This window comes from Muntiacus reevesi, chromosome 14 (assembly GCF_963930625.1).
Source record: "Muntiacus reevesi chromosome 14, mMunRee1.1, whole genome shotgun sequence".
Taxonomy (NCBI): Eukaryota; Metazoa; Chordata; class Mammalia; order Artiodactyla; family Cervidae; genus Muntiacus; species Muntiacus reevesi.
The window spans coordinates 11,128,914-11,140,085 of record NC_089262.1 but is presented as its reverse complement, the minus strand read 5'-3'; positions in this window follow the sequence as shown (position 1 = coordinate 11,140,085).

The following is an 11,172-nucleotide window of genomic DNA, read 5'->3' as shown; positions in this document are numbered from 1 at the left end:
TTTTCTTACTAAAGATCCTATGTAATGCTTCATTAGATACTCTGGGGAATTTCAAGTAACTTTCAAATCCTGGAAGCCTCTTTCAAATTGGGAGAAAACTGAATTAGGGAATGGATTTCTAACACAATTTAACTGCATTTGATTCTATCAAATAGCGGTTAATATTAACCTAAATATCTTAAGAAACTTTAGTAATGTCAAACTATCTAATCATTTCAAGTGATCTGATTAAAAAAAACCACTGATTTTTAGAAAAAGCTGGAATCCCCAAAATTGAGCAATGTGGATGAAAATTTGTCTTTATGTCATCATGAAATTTTATCTAACTTAAATTGGTATGTGCTTTGCCATTCAGTTGTGTCCAGCTCTTTGTGACCTCCTGGATTGTAGCCTGCCAGGCTACATGGGGTATCATCCAAGTAAGAATCCTGGAGTGGGTAGCCTATTCCTTCTCCAGGGCATTTTTCCAGCCCAGGAATTGAACTGGGGTCCCCTGCATCACAGGCAGATTCTTTACCAGCTGAGCTACCAGGGTAGCCCTAAATTGGTATACTTTTACATTAAAATATTACATCTTGATCTCTCAAGATGCATACCTGATGTATACAAGATGCGAAGCATTTGAAATACATTCAAGTTGCATTCAACATACAAATCAAAGTTAGTTACTGACATAAGAAAGTCATTAAACTGCAAGCATTAATTCAAACCATCATTTCAAAACTCACATGTGAACTTTGAGAATAGTGGATTTTAGAGTGAAGAAATACAGTATTGATTGCTTTCTCTGTCTCTTTTTATTTTTTACAGCACATTGAAATCATATAAAACCAGTGACTGTGATTTACATTTTAAAAAATGAATCAAGATGAGGAAGAAAATTATTGATAATTAACTTAAACATAATAAAATAGTGTGTGGAGTGACACGTAATCAGACATGCATGCATTCTCCTAATGGCGACTTTGTCGCTATACTTATCTCTGGTGTATCAATACACAAATGAATACTCTCTACATTCTAGTTTACAGAATCCTGTATCTCCAATTCTCTCTATAAGGACAATATATATCAAGTATTTTGCTCAAGTATTAATATTTACCACCACTGTACCAAGCATTGTACGTTCAGAGTCTCATCTCACTCTAATATTTTTCATGTGTATGTTAGTCGCTCAATCACGTCTGACTCTTTGCGACCCCAGGGATTGCAGCCCGCCAGGCTTCTTCTCTCTGTGAAATTCTTCTGGCAAGAATACTGGAGTAGCCATTCCCTTATGCAGGGGATCTTCCCCACCCAGAGATCGAACCTGGGTCTCCTGCATAGCAATAGGATTCTTTACTGTCTGAGACACCTAGGAAGTTTTTTCATGAACACAGTCTAATTTTTTCTGTCATACAGTATGACATTAATATCATAGAACCACAATCAAGTCATTAGATAAAAAAAAATTTTCTCCAAAACTTGGCTTTGCTTTTTCGTCTGAGACTATTTGTCAAGACTTTTCAACTCATTTTATGAGCCTCTCACCATAACTGTAGCTTTTTCCCATCTTCACAAAGGAGAGGATGACTGAACGATAGAACCCTAATTTTCTCCTCTTTCTCTTCTTTAGCTACTAAACTGAATGCTAATATAAAAATCATGATTTCACTCTTATCTTAGGAAAATTCAATAAATTAATGAAAGAGAAATCTTGCTTGAGTGTTACACAAAATCTGAGGTTGTTTTTGTAAAACCTACTATCATGTCAGACTTCTGACAGGTCCCAGGGTCACTTTTGCATTAAAATTTGTTTTTTTACATATTCATAAAATTTTCATAGTTTTATGGTTCTACAACATCCCTTTATTAGCAGGTTGACGTGTCAACAATTACATATTTGCATTCTGTCATATGTTAAGCCTGTTTACTTTTAAAGTGCATTACTATTTAAGTAAAAATTAGTGATACATAATGCTTTATTTCTTTGACTTTAAGATGACATTTAATATTTATCACTACCTGAAAAAAATACTTCCAATTAAAAATATATACAACTTGATGTCAGAAATGTTAACATGATGGACTTCTCTGGTGGTCCATTGATTTAAGATTCTGTGCTCCCAATGCAGGGTGCATGAGTTCGATCCTTAGTCGGGGAACTAAGATCATGCATGCTGCATGTTGTGGCCAAAAAAAAAAAAAAAAGGTTAACATGAATATATGTGTCATGAAACTGTTAAACTCTGATTCAGTTGTAATTAATATTCAAAAGATTAATCATATTCTGAAAATACAATTAAGAGCAGCAAACGAAAATTCAACACATTTTTTAAAATTTCAATGATTGAAATAACTAAGAAGTAAAGTTTCATTAAACAAATGTATTGTGATTAACTGAAAAGCACACTTCTTCTGAAGATTTTGCAAACTTGATAATAAGGTTTAGTGTAAATATTCTAAAATTTTCATATAAAAACCTCAATTAATCTTTTATTTCAAATCTGTGAACTGTATAGAAGCAGAAAGGCTAAACTATTTGCAGACTGGTTTCTAGTCTACCAATGACCTATAGTGAGTAGTCAGAAGTGGATCCTGAAATTGGGACCCTAGTAATCCAGCTGAGAAGACACCTACCTGTCCATTAAACTTATTTGCCAATCCCAGAAAATGCAGGTTTTAAAAAGGGATTATCCTTATGATCAAGAAGTTTAAGTCATGATAAGAACATTGGAAAAAGAGTGAATGGGTCTAGAGAATTTATTTCCTTAGAGTTATGGGTGTTTTAAGGCTGAGTAGCCATATGCCATCCACAGATCCAAACAGAAGAACCATGCACAAGGGTAAACCAATCTAAGAGATTTTGATACTTCATGTATAGTGAAATAAGATATTCAAAGAAATAAAAAAGCAAGTTTTATGTAGTATAGTTTGAAGAGATACAGAATAGGATTAGAAAGCTGAATGACTTAGGACTTTTATCTGTGAGTAGTGACAATCTTTTTTATATTAATCCTGGATGTCTTTTTTGCAGCCTCATGTCATTGAAATCAAAAGATAGTACAGTTAGCCCAAGAAATAATGACTCTATGTTGCCAACATGCCATAGGTGAGGTTGTTCTAGGTGACCTTATAAACCAAGTCAGAGATCCTTTCATACATCTGGTACTTGATTGTTAGTGTAAATATGCATGAGTATATAAAAGAAATATTTTATTTTTAATTTGCTATGATTTATTTCCATTAGCCATTTTATTTAGTTGATCTTAAATATTTTTTAGAAGTGTTTCTCATCTTCCCAACAGTTATATAAAAGTAAATGGAAGTGGTGCATTTTGTTATGCTCTTTTATCAGCATGCAAAATAGAGTTGAAATAATATTGGGGAGCAAGGGGAGATTTATAATAACTAAAAAGCTGAGTTGTACCAGGAAAATATTATAACTAAAACTTTCCTGGCCATTTTGATAGATTAATAAGTATTCCCATTTTCCATTCTGAAAAATAAATTGAAGTTTCACAATGAATTTGTGTATCAACAATTCCAAACTTGGCATTTGGGGAAAACATATGCTTAGAAAAGGGTTTGGCTGAAAGTCAAATGTAAGCTTTTCTGAGTTATTAGGGACTAGGGATCTGTTCTAACATATAAAGTGCTTATGGGGAAAAACATTAAAAATAAATACCCCAACAACTGTGGGAAGGTTAAATGAATCCATCCCAGGAGTACACCAGTCACAGTTTGTAGGACCTGCAAAGTATCAAGGAGAAATTAGAAAGCTGTGAGGAAATGAAGAAAAAGAACACTTTTAATCTCAATGTGAAGTCAAAGTTAGTCACAGTATAAAAATCAGTTGTGCATGAAGCATGAAATTATACATTTTTTAAAGCATCATGATGTATAAAAAGTATCGATTTTGTATGTTTGCTCACTTGCCAAGTAAAAACAGGCCAATTGTTTTAAAGGTAAAGAATTCTAATTTATGTACATTTCAAACTGAAAGAATGAGTTGTAGACTTCCAAAGATAGCAAATCTCAACTTTATAATACTATATATGAAATCTTTAATTAATATACTTTAGTCATAAATGTGCAAGACTATAACTTTAAAACTATTTTATATTAACATTTTTTTTCAACTTTTTGGAAAATGTATTTCAGACTGTTACACAGAATCACATGATCCTCAAAATTCAAGTTTACAACAGATCTTCACAAGAGCCTTATCCATATACACAATAGTTATTCAGAAGGAAAAATTCGATACAGTATTTTAGTAGTTACATAATTTGTAACCAATACTGAATTACTGAAAGCTGAAGAACTCTCAATGAATTACATATATTAACATTTTGGTTGCAGACACATTAATTACTAATTTCACTTTCATCTGCATTTATGAGTATAAGTGCTATCATCAATACTTAATTGAAAAAGTTCCTCATTTGTTATAATGAAGATATGTCTTTAAATCAAAAAAGTTAAAGGGTCAGTTAATTAGCTGATCAATAGTCTTTAATTTAAGACATTTAAATTCAGTTCAGTCGCTCAGTCGTGTCCGATTCTCTGTGGCCCCATGAGCTGCAGCACACCAGGCTTCTCTGTCCATCACCAAGTCCCCGAGTTTACTCAAACTCATCTCCATTGAGTCGGTGATGCCATTGAACCATCTCATCCTCCGTCGTCCCCTTCTTCTCCTGTTTCAATCTTTCCCCACATCAGGGTCTTTTCTAATGAGTCAACTCTGCATCAGGTGGTCAGAGGACTGGAGTTTCAGCTTCAGCATTAGTCCTTTCAATGAGCTCCCAGGACTGATCTCCTTTAGGATGGACTGGTTGGATCTCCTTGCAGTCCCAGGGACTCTCAAGAGTCTTCTCCAACACCACAGTTCAAAAGCATCAATTCTTCGGCACGCAGCTTTCTTTCTAGTCCACCTGTCACATCCATACATGGGCGCTGGAAAAACCTAGCCTTGACTAGACGGACCTTTGTTGGCAAAGTAATGTCTCTGCTTTTTAATATGCTGTCTAGGTTGGTCATAACTTTCCTTCCAAGGAGTAAGCGTCTTTTAATTTCATGGCTTCAATCACCATCTGCAGTGATTTTGGAGCCCAAAAAGGAGCCGCAAGCGGCGGCTGCGCAGCATAGGAGCTGCGAGCTGCAGAGAGCAGATACCCCACGTTCAAGGTAAGAGAAACCCAAGTAAGACTGTAGGTGCTGAGAGAGGGCACTGTGGCTGAGCGGCTAGTGGAGGTTGGACATCGCAGAAGCGGCAAGCATCAGAGAGGAGATACCCCACGTCCAAGGTCAGGAGCAGCGGCTCCGCTTTGCTGGAGCAACCTTGAAGAGATACCGCACATCCAAGGTAAGAGAAACCCAAGTAAGATGGTAGGCCCTGAGAGAGGGCATCAGAGGGCAGACAGACTGGAAACCACAATCACAGAAAACTAGCCAATCTGATCACACGGACCACAGCCTTGTCTAACTCAATGAAACTACGCCATGCCGTGTGTGGCCACCCAGGATGGACAGGTAACAGTGGAGAGGTCTGACAGAATGTGGTCCACTGGTGAAGGGAATGGCAAACCACTTCAGGATTCAATGAACATTTAAATTAGGTGAATATAATTTCAACTACATATATGAGTTGTACGAAATTTAGACTGAAATATCTTCTCTTTAATGACTTCATTATGAGTGTTGAAGAAATGTTGATAATTGATTTTTTAAAATATGTATTTATTTGGCCATGCCAGGTCTTAGTTGTGACTTGTGTGATCTAATTGTGATCTAGTTCCCTGACTAAAGGTTGAACCCAGATCTGCTGCATTGGAAATGTGAGGTCTTAGCCACTGGACAACAAGGGCAGTCCAAAGAATTGCTTTATATAGGGTCACATTGAAAAGAAAAAAACTTTAAAATTGTGCAGAAGATGAAGAGTCTCCTTCTGCTTCAACTGTAGGTAACAATGAGGAATATAGGAGATTTATCTCTAAAGGTTGCAAAGGATTCAAGTGTATTTTTTTGCATGTAGACTGATCTATTTGACAATGCCAAAATGACTGTGAACTTACAAGCACATGAATTACCTGAACACTCAGACTAGTCAATGGACACACTATTAAAATACACAAACCATCCCTCAGAGAAAGTATCAGGCATGCCCTCTTTTGCTACAGAAATAAGACCCTTAGAGAAATACCAGGTGAAGTATAAAATGACACACGCTGGGAAAACCAGAACCAAACACAATAGGTGTCATTTTTTTCTAGTTACATCTCCATTTGCCACGTTTTCTTACTTTAAGAGTTAAGTATGCATCACTGCATTTTTTTTAATACAGAGATGAATAGAAATTGGTAACTTGACTCACTGTCTTTACAGTCTAGTGTCCCGTAGTAAATTTAAAACATGCCTTCAAATTATTTGTCACTCTTCTCACTGAAGTTTTACCCTCAAATTTGGATGGATTTTTAATGAGCATAACCAATAGAGAATAAGGAAAACAGCACAATCAGATTCCCAAGGCCAGGTTAGAAAAGACTATGCTTTCTTCAATCTTGTTTATTTGAGTATTTGATCCAGAAGAAGCCAATTGCTATATCAGGAGGAATCTGACTCTCCAGTTTGAGAACCCATGTGCTTCCATTACATCTTTCAGATGTTGCATGTTGGGTAAGTCTTCCTGGGTATCCGTTTTCCAGCCAAACCTTCAGATAAATGCAAAGAGCTGACATCTGCCTGCATCACTCAGACAGGTTCTTCCCTTTATGTGCTTCCCTGACAGTAATTCTTGACTGTCAGAGAGAGAATTCTAAAATGCTTCCTAAGTACATCCACTCTGGAGTTCACACACTTTAAATTCCACTCCTCCTGAGTGTAGGCAAGAATTGTGAACATGACAGGATATTAATTCCCATGATTATGCCACATTATGGAAGACAAAGGTAATAAGGCAGTGACTCTTGTGATTATCTTACATTTCACAAGATTCTGTGGTAGTATAGCAGAGAGAAGTCTTCTACTGGCTTGGAAGGTGGAAGCTGTCTTGTGTGACCCTGAGCAGAGTCCAGCTATTTTTCATGATCAGACTCCACACACACAGAACTCTGTGATAATAAACGACTGCTGTTTTAAGCTCCTATGTTTCTGGTAATTGCTCAGTAATCAAAATGACTATACTGGTCCACAAAATTATGAGAAACATAAACTAGTTGTTTTAGGCTGTTAACTTTTTGCAATTTGTTACAATCATCAGTAAACAGATTGAACTTGGGATGATTTGTTATGCAGCAATAGTAAAGAGGAGAGTTTCTTTTGTTACAACTTTCTTCCACTGAGAAAAGTAGAAATATCATTCACCAGTGCCTCCAACACTAAGGAAAAATGGGATAAATTGGAGTATTACTTTAAGATTTAGATTGGTTCATGGAACTGTAGCATAAAGATTAAGACACGAGGAAATGCTGGTCACATATTGTCTATGAGTGTTGACTTAAAACATGCACAATGTGAGAGTTGCAAGCTAAATTTTATTTGGGGCACAATGAGGACTGTAGTCTGGGAGACAGCACCTCAGATAGCTCTGAGAATCCGTTCCAAAGAGGTAGGACAGGAAGATCAATGTAGATGTGATTTTGGTTAAGGAGGAAAAGTGCAATCAAGCACATATTTTCTCAGAAGGTTTCTACTAATTTCGCGAAACTTTGCTAGTCAGTCATCACCATGAAGGATTTTAATGTTTTTCTAGATATGAGGAGATAAAATAATTGGGCTTATAAAATCAACTCCTAAACATATCTAAATATCCAAAGACCGTCCTGCCAGGTTTTCAGAGCAGAGTGTCTCACTTCTGCTCTCCACCCTGAACTCCTTTCAGGTGTAGTTGAAAATCAGCAGCTGCAAACAGCGTGTGAGTTAATTCTTGTAGAGGTAGATGGCAAGTGTCTATTTGTAGTTGACATGTATTTGCCATGGAAATTTTTGAAAATACCTTCTTTAAGTTTATCACAGGGAAGGCACTGAGTTCCTTAATTCAAGGACTTATGCCCTCTAGCTCCATCAATACTTCCAAGTGTTTCTTGCACTGCTGTACACACAGTGACAATCTCTATGAGGATGTACATGTCCTGGTGGTTTTCTTCATCTCCCATTTCTAATATAATCTCATCACTTTTCCTCTGAACTTGCCCAAGTAGGCTGCTTCCACACCTTCTGTGCTCTGAGTGACCTTGCTTTTATCTTAATGACCTCAAAAGTGTTTGATTATCAAGCAAAGTATCACCAGGGTTTAAGTCAATATCTATTCAACAAATGGGCTAATAATATGTGGGACATATATATATAATCTCTGTGGTTTCTATAGATAAAATTATAGGGTATTTAAAAAAATACTTGCATTGTATTAACATATTAGAATTTGTTGTCACATTCTTTCTCTATGGCAGTTGTGACAAATTACAAGCTGAATGGTTTGAAACAAAATAAATTTATTATCTCACATTTCATGCACTGTACCAATGCTAGAAGTTTCAAATCAAATGTCAGAGCCTGGCTCTCTCTTTAAAGTTTCCAGAAGAGCATCTATTTCATGTCTTTCTCTCAGCTTCTGCTATTTTTGGCAATTGTCTGTAGATACATCATTCCCGTCCTGCCTCCACTGTACACTGACATTCTCCCCATGTGTTCACATTGTCTTCCCTCTGTGTCTCTGTGCTCCTGTCTTTTTAAACCCCTTCTCCTCTTCTCATAAAGACAATAATATTATGGATTAAGGGCCCAGTATGACCAGTATGGGCTTCCCTGTTGACTCAGACAGTAAAGAATCTGCCCACAATGCGGGAGACCCAGACTGAATTCCTGGCTGAGGAAGATCCCCTGGAGAAGGGAATGACTGGTATATGACAAGTATGACCTCATCTTAATTAATATCTTAAATACACCTGCAAAGACCCTGTTTCCAAAAAAACTTAATACTCACAAGTACCAAAGGCAAGAATTTTGACGTATCTTTTGATGGGGTATAATTGATTCTATGAACTTTCCTGGTGGCTCAGTGGTAAAAAATCCACCTGAAATGCAGGAGAGGCATGTTCAATCCTCCAGGTAGGAAAGATCCCTGAAGAAAGGAATGGCTACTCACTCCAGTATTCTTGCCTGGAGAAGTCAATGGACAGAGGAGCCTGGTGGGCTACCATCCATAGGGTAGGAAAGAGTTGGAAATGGCTGAAGCAACTGAGCACGTATGCGAGTAGTTCATTCTGCAGCGTGACCGTTAGATATGTAGCTGGTTGAAGGATAGTGTTAAGACTTAGGCAATACTGTGAATAAATTGTCTGCACCTTCAGTGAAGGGGAAACTTGATAAGTGGAGGATAAAGGACACCAGCAGCATTTTAATTTAATCAGTACTACCCTCTATCAAAGACACCTCTCCCCTGGGAGCGCTCTCTGTTCGTCCTTAGTCTGCCTCATAAGGTCATTTGTGTAGTATTAAATTTCATTCTTATTACTAGTATCCTAAGAAGCCAAGCATAACTTCTGATTATAATCTCTTGAATATACTTTTGAAATTTCTACAATAAAGTAGGAGAAAGGCAGTAGAATGAGTAGTAAAATGGGCAAAAACAGTAGCAGCCACTTCAAAACAAATGCTGTCACAGTGATAAACATATGGGCTTCCCAGGTGGCTCGGATGGTAAGGGATCCACCTGCAATGTGGGAGACCTGGGTTCCACCCCTGGGTGGGGAAGATCCCCTGGGGGAGGGCATGGCAACCCACTCCAGTATTCTTGCCTGGAGAATTCCAGGAACAGAGGACCCTGGTTGACTATGGTCCATGGGGTCACTAAGAGCTGGGCATGACTGAATCGATTTATCATGCATGCATGTGCAATAACTTATACAAAAATGCATTTTGGGTTATTTGTTTATTTTGGGTACTATACTGAAGGAAACACATATTTTTATTAATAAAGAAAGCTGTACTCACTTTAGTAGATATGAATTTTAATCCTTGTAATTATTCCCATCATGATTAGTTCAAACTCTTTATTTTGAAAGAAAATATTTTAATTCATGAGCATGGTATGTATACAGAAACATGTCATCATTATTTCTTACTTTATGCATTTTGTCTTAAATATTCTGATGTTAGATTATTGGAAACTGTGGAAAGTATGATACATGAGATCACTGGATAAGTCAGCTTCCTTATGATGAAGCTTGACAAGTCAAACTGCTCTTTCTGATCCAAAGGCGGGGGCGGGGGCGGGTGGGGGAGGACATGGAGAAACAGTGAACACTAAATTCTAACACTGGGTATTTGGATATATCCTGGACCTTATGTGTTTCAGCACCAAAGACTTCAGTAGTTTGGGGTTAGAGTAATTTCATTTTATAGAAATACCCCTGCTTGCCTGAGGAAGCCTTGGCAAATGTATAGCCTGATGCTCCCTAATTCTGGATGCGAAATGTTTTCATACCGAAGGAGAGGTTTGCTGCTTGATGTCTGTTTATTTAAAGTGGATATGCAGAAATACATAATTTAAGCTGACTGGGATGTTTGTGTGCCCATAAATATTTGAGAGGAAACTGTCTTCCCATCCATATGCACATAATATACACACAAAAGCACAATATGTAAATTACTTGCCAGAGTAGTTGCCATCTTTATGTTATTGCTAATCTTTTCAGGCCATTGTTTTCCTGGTGCCAAAGTTTATCTTGACTTTGCAGCTTTCGCAGGTGTTCCGTCTGCCACCTTGCATTATTGTTATTTGAAAGCTGCAATCATAATTGTTTCTGAAGCACCTTCTCCCATGAAATCTGTGATGGAAAAACAAATTGTATTTACTTCAATTGTATTCTCGTCTATTAACATTTCAAGCTGTTAAATCTTTGATAGAGCTCAACTTTTAGAACCCACTGAAAGCAGTAGTTAAAAAACATAGCTTTTCCCTTCCAAACTGCTGCTATAGTATATTAAAGAACTAAACTCATTTTCAGATAATTGAACTTTAAATGTTAGATGGAGCCATTATTTTTTTCTAGAAGGAAATGCTAACTTTTCTCCTTTTTCTTCTTTCATAATGATTACTGCCTCATCTTTGCACAATTAATGAGGTTTTTACTCTGTGGCTGTTATGTGTATTGATTTAAAAATCTTTAATTGCTTCCTGTAAAGAACAAC